The 12,246-nt window shown below is 41.6% G+C and overlaps 1 long non-coding RNA gene across 1 annotated transcript in view; it reads left to right on the plus strand.

Moving 5' to 3' along the window:
- The window catches only part of LOC148003702 (uncharacterized), a 35,338-nt gene that overhangs the window by 4,789 nt on the left and 18,303 nt on the right, over positions 1-12,246 (plus strand). The gene's annotated exons all lie outside the window — the stretch shown is intronic.

Here is a 12,246-nt window from a genome sequence, read left to right on the forward strand (position 1 = left end):
AGGAGCTGGGGATGGGGGCTGGGAGGAGAGAGGAACCATTGTGATGCTGTCAGGAAGTCAGGGTAGTAGGCCCAGGAGACTCAGACTGGGAAGATGATTTTCCATCTGAGAAGTTATCTGCAAGTCTTAGAGTACAGCCTGGTGTTCTGGTTCGGCACCACAGCACAAGTTCTGCAGGCTTCTGAATTCTCTCCATGATTATAGAGATCACTTACCTTGCAGCACGTGACTTCCTATCCTGAACCAACTGACACGGGCCTCTTAAAGCTTATGTTATAGATGCTACAGGCCCTTTCTCCCCCAACATGGCTACATAAAAGAATGTAGGAGCAGATGATGTGAGCCCAAACACTGGCTTCGTTGCTCTCTGTGGTATGGACAGATCCCATTAAATTCTCAAGTCAGTTCCATATCCCTGAATTGTGGTACTGGCATCCACCCCACCAACCTCTTGAAGAGGATGTGAGACTCCAGTGAGATCCACAGTGTAGTGAACTCTGGAGCCTAGAGTGATTTGAGTGGGTGGCTACCAAAAAACAGGAACTCCAAGAGTCAGTGGGATGAAGGGGAGTAAAATGTGTCAGAACTTGAATCCTGCCCTTCGGTATTGCAAAACCTCACATAGGAAAGCACCATGCTTCACAGGTGAATAGTGTGTGATGAATGTCTTAGTTATGGGCTCTTTCTATTGCTGTGATGAAGCCCTGTGACCAAAAGGCAACTTGAGGGAGGAAAGGGTTTATTTTGTTCACACTTGCACACCTCAGACTATCATCACAGGAAGTAAGGGCTAGAAATTGAACAGAGGAGGAACGTGGAGTCAGGAGCTGATGCAGCTTGCACCGTGGTTTGGTCAGACTGCATTCTCATGGATCGCAGGACCCCAAGGTCATAGTTCTCTAGGCCTTCCCACATCAATCATCAATCAAGAAAATGAACCACAGGTTTTCCCATAGGCCAGTCTCGTGGAGGCATTTCCTTACCTAAGGCTCCCTCTTCCAAAATGATGATAGCTTGTGATATGTTGACAATAAACTGGTGAGTGTGCTAAAGGGGTAAAAAAGTATTCGGTGATCATTGCTGAAGCACAACAAAGAAGACTTTTAAGGACAGTTATAGCCTGTATAGAGGCTGTGGTGGGATGCTATGAGGGGAAACTGGGCTGCACTCTGAATGTGGCCTAGGCAAGTGTAGGGCTGGTCAGGTAGGTTGGGGGTCACCAAGGGAAGCCTCCAGAGTCAATTGGATTCTGGCTAAACTTACCTAGCAGGATTCTTGTTGAAAAAGAGTCAGGTGACCAACTATTTTGTGGAGGATGTTTGGCATGGAGCTGGGTGAGATGTGAAAACTGACTGGATGTCAGCACTGTGGGTTTGTTCATACGAAACTCTGAGCAGGCTTCTTTTCCAAGGCAGATACTACATGAAAACTCATAAATTGATCTTGGAGGAGGTTCATGTTTGATCAAGGAAAGAAACTTTGCCATGTGTGGGCTTTGGGGTAGAGTATCCAGTCAGAAGATAGGAAAACAAAAGAAAAAAAACATGAAGCTCAAGTGTAAGTGAACATTTGTCAAAGGATAGATAACCAACGAGCTCCTCGATTAATGAATGAACCCATACTATGTCCAATCAGTTTGAAGAAAAATTTAAAATACTGTACATTTACGTATTTGTGATATGGCTATAGATTTAGAAGTAGACAAAAAAGTGTTTAGATTGGGAAGCAAAGGAATGAGTTCTCTTTTCCTGAAATAAACCATTGTTGATCTTCAGGCAAAACATATTTATAATATACAATTTACAGAGCTGTTGTTAATGGAAAGACAACAGTGCCTTTAAAAAAACTGAAATACCTAATCAACAATGGTTGAAGAAGTTTAGAATAATCTAGAAAACTGACACAGTGAAGAAGTGTAATGGGAACCGAAGTTTTATATTTGCTAAAACTAACGGGAACAACTTCCATCCCAGAAGTCTGGCTTCTCTGGCCACACATTGCTTACTGTTCAAGTCTGCCTCCCTTTCAAATCTCTCCTTTGTCTTATGTTCTCAGTAGACTTGACTTTAAAGACCCTTGCTACTGTGCAGATACAGCTGGTTCTTGGGAGTGCCTTCCATTCAGTCACTGTTAGCTTTGTCAATGGATGACTTTGGAATACACCCCAGTGGATTGCCATTATATTGATTTGTAAGCTCCACCAATGTTTGAAAGTCTGCCTTAGAAGTCAACCTACAAAGTCTTCCCCTTTCATTGTGCCAGCTGTTCATTTTGATGCATTACAAACAATGGTTTAGGAGGAAATTGGCAAGGTATCAGATTATAGTTTTCAGATAATGTTAAATCTGTGAGATAGTTGACAAGTTGTGGTAACCATTGCAGCAACTTGTGTAGGAAATTGTGTAGCAATTTCCTCTGAATTGAGGCTAAGTTAGATGTCCTATCCTAGAGGGGAGCTTACTAAGACTCAGAAGTTCTAAAGATTATCTCTTTAAGACTCGGGAGCAAACAACTCACAAGGTTCAGGCAGATCCTGAACCCTACCAGATTCACAGGGTCCCTCATTTCCAAAAGTATATAAACTGTAAGCATAAATGAGGAAAGGAAACTGACTATTTAAGTGCTTAAGTTCATCCTTCTCCAAGAATAGTGCCACCCAATGCAAATGGTGCCTACACAGGGACAAACAGTACCAAAGGTGAGTCATGGAGGAGTGGCTAAATGACCTTTGGAATGGGTGCTGTGAATGGGACAGTGGCTGATCTGTGTGACAGTGGGAGTGTCCGGGGCAGGGGTAGGGGGAGATCACAATATAGCTAGCTGCCTTTCCCAGTATGGTGTGCCTTCTTGATGTAGTAGTGGTTGCTCCTTTTGGGGGTAATTGGGTATGCAACCACATCTGACCTGTCCAAGCATGAGATTTCCACCCAGGAGAATCCTAAGATGGCCACCTTCATCTTCTTGACATGGGTTCACATGTTTCCTTAGTGAGTGGAGTCCACTCCATAAGTTGACAGTGCTTTCCACAAGAGCTGATGAACTAAAGAATACCACAAAAGTAGCATGCACAAGGCATGATCATAATCAAGTTGTAGTGTAGATTGTGTGGATCCTTCTGTGGGTCGTAACTCATTCAACTAGGGTTCCACTGTGTTCTCAAAAAGAACTCACATTCTTCCTCCCTCTCCCTCTCCCCATCCCCTTCCCTTCCCTCTCCATCTTCCTCTCCCTATTGCCACCCCTCTTTTCTCTCTGGAGAATTTGTTTTTGAGTACACCACACTTAATATCCATTTCTCTTCATCCCTCCAATGCTTGCCATGTCCCACATCCCTTCTTCTTTTTTGTAATGTGTGTGTATGTGTGTGTGTGTGTGTGTGTGTGTGTGTGTGTGTATACATTCTTTTGAGATGATTAGTGTTGTATGTAAGTCCATGTTTATGACTGACCACTTAAGATTGGGAGCTCTTCCTGAAGAACTTTCTTGCTTAAGGGAGGAATAACAGTGGAAAGAGGACATGTGGTTGATGGCCTCTACATTAGCCTGTCAAAGCTACTTTACTATTGCTGTGATAAAACACCATATCCAAAAGCAGTTTGAGGAAGACAGGGTTTATTAAAGCTTATAGCTTATAGTCCACTGTGACTATAAGGAAACTCAAAACAGGAGCTTAAGGCAGGAACCTGGAGGCAGGAACTGATGCAGAGGCCATAAGAAGTGATGTTTCCAGGCTTGCTTCTCATCGTTTGCTCAGTTTACTTTCCTATATACCCTAGGACAACCTTCGAATAGATGGCATGGTCTACTGTAAGGTAGGCCCCTCCCATTTTATTATTAATTGAGAAAATGCTCTACAGACTTGGCTGCAGGCAATCTGGTACAGACATCCTCTCAGGTAGAGTTGTCTCTTCCTAGATACATTTAAGTTAATGTCACGTTGACAAAAACAACAACAAAACAGAACAAAATAATCCAGGAAGCCTTATTTGGAAAGGGAAGTAGAAGGAAGAAACATGAGATCAAGCCACACTTCATGGCTGGAATGGGGGCTAAGGTAAAGAAAACATAACACAGCCAGGTTTTGTTTAAAGAGCCCTTCTTAAGATCCAGAGAGTTGGTGCCACAGGAAAAGACAGAAAAACAGGACAAATAAAAGTTAATAAAAGATGCCCTCTGGTCTTACCTGTTTACACAGAGGAACCATCCATGGTTCAGCATGCACATGGGGACCTTAAAAATTCCCCAATGCAGAATAATAATATGACCAGTGAGTGTCCTGCCTCTCAGATATTTAAAGTAGGGGGAAAAAGCTTTTAATCAAGCAATAAAAGTTCCCATGACAGCCTTACTTACATGGCTGTATGCGTGGGGGAAGCTGATATCAGGGCTGTAGACGTGGAGAAACTGAATAACGCAGCAACTCTTTTCTCCTTGGGAGAAAACCTACATCATGGGAGAGAAATAAGTCCTTTGCAGATTGGCTTTTCAGAGCTATCCGAGACAATTGTTTATTACCAGCATGGCCACTATGAATATTAGAAACTGGAAGACTACATGGAAGGACAAGTGTCACAGGAGGAACACAGGGTGTGATTCACAGTTCATTGGACTTGATGGAGCTGTGATTCAACATGGACCTGGGATGGTAGGGGTCTTAGTGGCTTTTCTGAGTCATGGGAGGACATGATCTTCATGACCTAAGAAGAGCTTTGCAAGTCTAAATGGCATAGACCAATGTATAAATTGGATTTGTAAAATACAAATGAAATACAGAAGCTGTAAAAAAAGTCAACAGACAGACAGAAGGGTCTGTATGGGCCACTCTAGGGGGTGTGGCAAGATCTGTGTTGAGTCAGAGTTGTTGGAGCGAAAAGAAAGATATAGATTGTTCTGGTAAGCTTTTGGAGGACTTTAAGGCCCAGCATTGGTAATCAGTAATCCCTACATTTGGAAGGTTGAAGCATGGGAATTGCAAGTTTAAGGAAAAACTGGACTATATACCAATGCCCTGTCTCAAGAAAAAAAGAATCAAGAGAATTTAGAACAAAAATACATTGAAAATGAAACCCAGAAGTGTCTGCAATTCATGGAGAAACTCACAGTCCATTCCTCTTACAAGGACAGCAAATCACTGTTTCTTTTATAGCGGCAGTCTTGAGACTGAGCTGGCCAGCCCTCAGGAATGAGGGGTGTATCCTGGTCACATCTGAAGCATGTTAAATGCTCATCTCTGATTAACAAAAGAAAAAAAAACAGTTTTTATGAAGGAAACTACGACGGAGATCTCACACACAACTCAAGTTTCTGCTTTCATGACTTTTAATTTCGTTTTAATTTTATGATTGAATAATGGCATGGGAAAGAGGGTAGATGTGTAGGTTGATGTTATTATGTAGTCAAAGGCAGGTACAGGATAGAACGAAGCCTGTCACTGGACGAGAAGGAAGGATGGGCGGGAGAAAAGTTTTAGAGATGCAGGAGAGAAGAGACCGGAGCTAGGAGGGAGAGAGAGAACATGGTGGCAGATGTTAAGATTTCTCTCTGCACATGTTACAGGTTGTAATGGCTATTCTTAAAGGATGGTTACATACAGGATTTTGTGTTGTCTAGGGGGCAATTGGTTGTAAGTTTATTGTGTGGATGTATTGTGAATTGAGAATTTAACATATAAATCTGATTGTTGGGTTATAGTTTGTTGAGTCTCGATTGTACCCAGTAGTTGGGAGTTTATACTTTAAATAACAGGGGGCAGTTGCTGGGAGTGTGGGCAGAATCTGTGGCAGGGAGCTGCGATAGGCCAGCTGCTGCCTGACTTCTAGAACCACGATTTTACCGGGTAGCTAGAACCAGAAAGTTCAAGGCTAGTAGAGAGTCACCAGGAGAGATACTAATCTGAGATAAATTAGCACTAATTCCAATGACCTGTTGGAGTTGGAGCTAGTGACTGCCATGGTATGTGCCAGAACCAGTCCTGCCTCTTTTTTATTTTTACCACAACATAGATGGATATATTAAATTTCAAGTGATTACTAAGAGGATCCGAGCTGAGGAATCTTCCTGAGTATTAATATGAAGTTTGTTCCCCCAGCCTGACAGATCCATCTATATCCCTTTGTTTTCTATCTAGCTGTCAAAGAATCTGCTAGATACCTCAATACCTGTACATCTGATATATAAGCCATAAATGAGTCACTGACCTTGCTTGTAGTATAGTCGATTGGGCAATCTGGTCTTCCAGACAAAAATGACGAGCTGGCTATGGTCAGGTCCATGTATATCAGCAACTACAATGCTAAACGACTTCACTCTCCAATCCTGCCAATCTGGTGCAGATCTGCTTGTCTAGACGTTCAACTGGCCTAGAGAGTTTTTGCTTTTGAGATGGTTTCTCATGTAGCCCAGCCTCGCTGCAAACTCCCTGTGTAGCAAAAGTTGATCAGGATCTTCTGATCCTTCTGCCTCTGTCTCCTTGGTGCTAGGATACCAAGCTGTATTTATGTGATGCCGGGAGTTGACTTTATGGCTGTGTGTGTGATTGGTAAATACTCTACCAACTGAGCTACTTCCAAGCCCAATTGGAAATGTTTTATCAATGGAGTGAGCAAGACGTAGATATTGAGTGTGTACTTCATGTGCTTTCGTATTTCGCCATTTAAATAAGTTTCCAACAGAAGCTCAGTATATACAGGCTGAAGAAGATGGCTTCTCCGTTAGGTGGGCTGAATTATAACTCTACATTTATGCCTCTCCCAATATTCTATATCCCAATCCTAGAAATCTGTCAATGCATTCCAGTGAGAGTTGAGTAATCTACTGTCTCTTGTTCTCTGGTCACTGCTCAGTCATTGGTCCCTGGGTTAATCGCAGTCTGCTGCAAATAGAAGCTTCTCAGGTGAGGGCTGAGAGAAGAATTGGACCTGTGAGATAACAACAAGCCATTAGAAATTAGTTAGATCTATGTCAATTTACCAATATAGCAGTAGGTCCTCCCTTAATGTTTATGATCTATCTAGCCATAGATTCTTGGACCAATCATGGTTTCAAGTATCTGTTCCTTCTTACAGACTTGGGCTTAAATCTAATTAGAAAGTGTGTTGGTTACATCTGTGATGAACATACCATTATAGCTCCCACGCACAAAGCTTGCCAGGCCAGTGTTTATTGTAGCCCACAGAATTCACAGCTGGGTGTGAATGAGGAATAGAATACATTTCTCCTCCAGTAGCTTCCATAACACATTCCAATACTATGAGAGCTTGGAAGTAAGGATGAAGCTTTTTCAAGTAGGTACCGGCTTGATTGATTTCTCCGTGTTTTATAACTCAAGTATATGGTGGTGTCTCCAGCAATGGGGTCTTACCATTCAGATGAGTATCATAAGGAATAGCAAACTACATAGAAAGTGGACTCTAATCATTAGAGTTCCAGAACAGCCATAGAGTGAGGTACACCACAGTCATCTTTCTCTTGTCAATATATCGAAATCTCATAGGTGCTGCTTCTAGATATGATCAGCTTATTGTCCATCGGTGGTACAAAGATCAGGATGCATTGGGTTCTGTAGAGAACCACACATCCTTCAGTTTGTGGGCAGTCATCCTCTTACCTTCCAGGAGTATTGCCTATTGACAGATAGGTCTTTCTTCTTTTCACAGATTGCCCTCCGGGGAAGACAAGGGTTTTCCTAGCACCCTTTCCTTCTTCATGGTGGTAATATGAATCTAGAAACATATCCAAACACCAAAAGGACAGTGTCTCCTACCACAGTTAAGACCTTTATGAGTTTTTCTGTTTCAGAACATTTTGTGGTGGTGGTTGTGTCTCTATGCCAGTCTGTTACATTTTAACTTCTCTGAAAGGCTACAATTGCCTTCTTCAGAACTCATGAGTGTTGTTCTTGAAAAACTATCACATTGAATTTCTGCATACAAGCTTTCATATGAGAGACTGTACTCTAGGGGATTTAAGCAAACATTTATAGATCTGATAAATGAGGTCTAATATATTAATATAAACTCTGGTATTGAGTAGCAGCTATTAAATTAAAAATACTTTCTTTTATCTCTTCCAATAAGAAGGGAACACTGATGTCAGTTTTCTTTTACTTGAAAGGGATGGTACTATACTTTTGCTATTTTGTCTCAGGGTGTCTAAATCACTATTTTCTATATATTTGCTACAAGAACATTCGTTATTCTGTCATGCCATCAATTCATTAGGTTATCCATTGATGCATTAGGTTATGCATTGATGTATTACGTCATTCCTTTGATGCATTAGGTCATTCCATTGATGTATTACGTCATTCCTTTGATGCATTAGGTTATCCATTGATGTATTACGTCATTCCTTTGATGCATTAGGTTATCCATTGATGTATTACGTCATTCCTTTGATGCATTACATCATTCCTTTGATGCATTAGGTCATTCCGTTGATGCATTAGGTCACACGTTGGTGATATGTGTTCTAGTTTCTTTCTATTACTGTGATAAACACCAAGACTAAGAGCAGCTCCAGCAGAGGAAGGGTTATTTTATCTTACACTTCGTGTGCCTTACGAAGGGAACTCAAGGCAGGCACAGACGCAGAGGACTGTTGTTCACTGTGTGTTCTCTAGACATGCGTTTCATCTACTTCTTATACCTGCCAGAACCATGAGCTTAGGGTTAGCTCACATTGGTCTTGGCCCTTCCCACATCAATTCACACTCAGGAAAATCCTCATAGGTTTGCTTATAGGCCAATCTCATGAAGTGATTTCTCAACTGAGGTTCTCTTTTCTCAGAGGACCTTGGTTTATATCTTGTAGACAAAATAAAGAGAGGATAGGATAGGGAGTTTCCAGAGGGGAAACCAGGAAAGGGGATGACATTTGAAATGTAAATAAAATATTCCAAAATAAAAAAAAACTAATATATTGAAAGGGGCTCAGTGGTCAGAAAACAGCAAGGAGTAGCGAAGCTTTGGCAAGACGTACGTTTTAGTTGTTTCTATCTCTGATAGGAATTGTCTCTTTCCATTCCGAACACAGGGAACCTGCCCTGTCTCTCATGTTGTAGTCATTAATATTCACTTCTGGCATCAAGGCAGGTGCTGTTGAAAATAACAACAGCAAGGACCAGAAGGGGACATGATTGTTGAATGCCTGGTGGGACAGTTCTTCAGCTATTAGCAAAGGACCTCGGTAGTTTATCACCCAGGTATGTACCAATGAGTCATACTCAAATAGATCTCTGGTCGGCCCCGCACCTTTATTGAAGAAATCTTAACCTTAGCAGAGTAGCTGTGAAAGTTGGGCTCAAGTACTCAGGTAAAGAGGGGAGCCATTATTTAAGAAAACAACATTATCAGTAATGAAGAAACTACTTAAAAACTTCACCCAAAATTTGTTTTTTTAAGATTTTTATTATCACGTATTAATTACACAGAGTAATGTGTTTCTGAATAACATCTTCATACTAATAACTAATGGGCTTTAGTCATATTCACTGCTTATTACCCTCTCTTGTTCTCGCTCCATTCTTTCCAAACAGCTCTCCTTTTTTTTTTTACTTGATTACTTTTTAAAAATCTAGACTCTTGTATTTGTGAAGATGGCTTATTTTGCTTAACATGATCTCCAGCTCCATCTGTTTCCCGTAACAGAATCAGTTTGTCTTCTTTACGTCTGACCAGTACCCTTGTGGGTGTACAGATCTTTTACTAACTCAACTCTTTTACTAACTAATTACTCTTGCTGGGCACTGTGATTAATTCCCTAGTTTGGTTGTCATGAATAGTCAAGTGAGAAATATGGTTGTACAGGTGTCTCTGTGGTGCACGACACTGATTTATTCCTTTAGATGTGTGTATGGGACTGGGATGACTGGGTCATATGGTAATTCTGTGTTTACCTTTCGGGGAGCTTCAGTCATGAATTCCATGGTGACTAGACTAATGGAGGTGACTTTGCCTCCACACTAAAAGTGTAATAGGTTCCATGTTCCCAGCATTTGTTTTGTCTTGTTGTTTGCTTTTCTAAAATGTGGGCATCACTCTTTGACTATTTCAAGCATGCACACACTATATTTTGGTCATTTTCAGCCCAATTAAACTCTCTCATCCCCCTTACACCACCGTTGAGCGTCCTCTTTTTAACAATTCTCCCCCTAATGTTCACGTGTCTTGACCAGGTTGAAAGGGATCCCCTTAGAGCAGGCCTCAAATCCAGTCAGAAAACAATTGGTTAACTCCATAACAATCATGCCACTGTCTCGCAAGTAGTTTAATACCACTTCCCAGCTTGGTATTATGGCTTGTAGAATCCACAGCTTGGACATTTTGTTGTTAACCATATTGACTGTGATGGCATGGACACTTACTTTCATATCCCCTCTGGCTAAACATGTTGGACACTGATGGTTACTTTTAAATGTCAACTTGCCCAATTACCTGAGAAGAAAGCCTCTACTGAGGAATTATTAATATAATGTTGGCCAGAGACTGTGCCAATGGGGGGGTTATCTTGATTGCTAACTTAGTCAGGAAGAACCAGCCTTTTGTGAGCAGTACTATCTTGGGGGCTGGGCCCTGGACAGTATAGGAGTTGAGAAAATCAGGTGAACATTAAAAAAGCAAATAAACAAGAATCCACATATGTATCCCATCTCCACTCTAATCTGGTTATGATGCTTAAATTCCTGCCTTTTGTGTCCCCCAAACAATGAACTTCCCCTGGAAGTATAAACCCAAGGAGTCCTGTCTCCCCAGAGTTGCCTGTGGTCGGGGTATTTAACCATAACAGAAATGAAACTAGAATAAATGTCTCCTCTGTGAATTTACTGCGCATTTATAGTACATCTTTGAGAACTGTCTATTCATTTCCTTTGTCCATTTATCCATTGAGTTACTTTTCATGCTGCGCTTGCTTTTTTATTTCTCTCTATATTCTGGATGTGTCTCTGGTTGGATCACTAGCTAGTAAAGACATTCTCCCATTATCTAAAATGCCTTCTCATTCTAGAAATGGCTTCCATTACTGTGTAGAAGCTTTTTAATTTCATGTAATCTCATCTGCCAGTTCTCAATATGATAATAACATGCATTATTAGAGTCTAAAAAGCCATTGACTATGCCTGTGCTTTGAAGTGTGTCCACTTTCCTCTAATAGGTTCAAATTTTCACATCTTACATTAAGATCTTTGATTCATTTCAGTAACTTTTGTTCAATGTGAGAGTCAGGGAGACAAGAAAGCTGGTTCAGAAAATAGAGTGGTAAATAAAACTAGAATAAGAAGAGGCAAGGAAAATAATTTCTTCTAAAATAGAGGTTAAAAAAAAAAAACAAAACAGTAAGCTGATCTTTTAAAAGGCCATGAACTGGAAAAGTTTCTTGCACTAGCCCCTGGTATTGGAACCTTTCAAGCAAGGAGGAGTGCCAGCTAAAGTTTACTGCAGTTCCTCTAGTTGGTGCTGTAGGTGGATTGAGCACTGAAAAGGCCAGGGTTATTTTGTCACAATGAGCATTACATTTGCTATAGAACAACCTTCCTAATGCTGTGACCCTGTCGAAAGGTTTCGAGCCACATATTGAGAACTGTTGCTATAGAAACTTCCCCTCTCTGTGCATGTAGGACCACTGACTTGGTGGGCTTTGTTGTCTATGCGTTGAGCAAGTTGCTAGTGTCTTCAGAAGCACCCAGCTTATATACCCAAGAGCAGCAAATGTCTAAGCTAAGAGTATCCCTCAAGTGCACTGGAGAGCAACTAACACAAACAGAACTTCTTACACGGCAAGAGGAGGCCTAAAGAAAATGGGCATTCTGGCCAATAGTCTTGGTACTTCCAGACCCAGCCATGCTATGAACCATCCAGCAGAGGGAGGAGGCGAAGGATGAAGAGACACCCACTGACCATGACTTTGGAACTCTTAGTTCTCACAGCACTCCACAGGCAATGTAGCTCCCTCCACCCAACAGAGGGTGAGGCTGCTCATCACCATATCCTCCACAATCCAAGCTTCTCATTGCCAGGACATCTCAGCAGGTCTCCATCTGCCTCTCCCTTTCTCTGTGCTTGCCTTGCTTAGCTATCTCCACCCCTGGGAACTACAGCACGGTAGTCTTGGGCTGGCTGAATTGTAGCTGCCCCTCTCTAGAGCATCTGTCTCTGTTCAAACAGTAGGCCCTCTCTCAAGGTAGCGCCTGGCTCTACCATTCTGAGACACTTTCTCTGATGCTTTAAAGGCAGCTATGGATTTCTCCTG

Source organism: Rattus norvegicus, chromosome 9 (genome assembly GCF_021556685.1).
Source record: "Rattus norvegicus strain SHRSP/BbbUtx chromosome 9, alternate assembly SHRSP_T2T, whole genome shotgun sequence".
Taxonomy (NCBI): domain Eukaryota; kingdom Metazoa; phylum Chordata; class Mammalia; order Rodentia; family Muridae; genus Rattus; species Rattus norvegicus.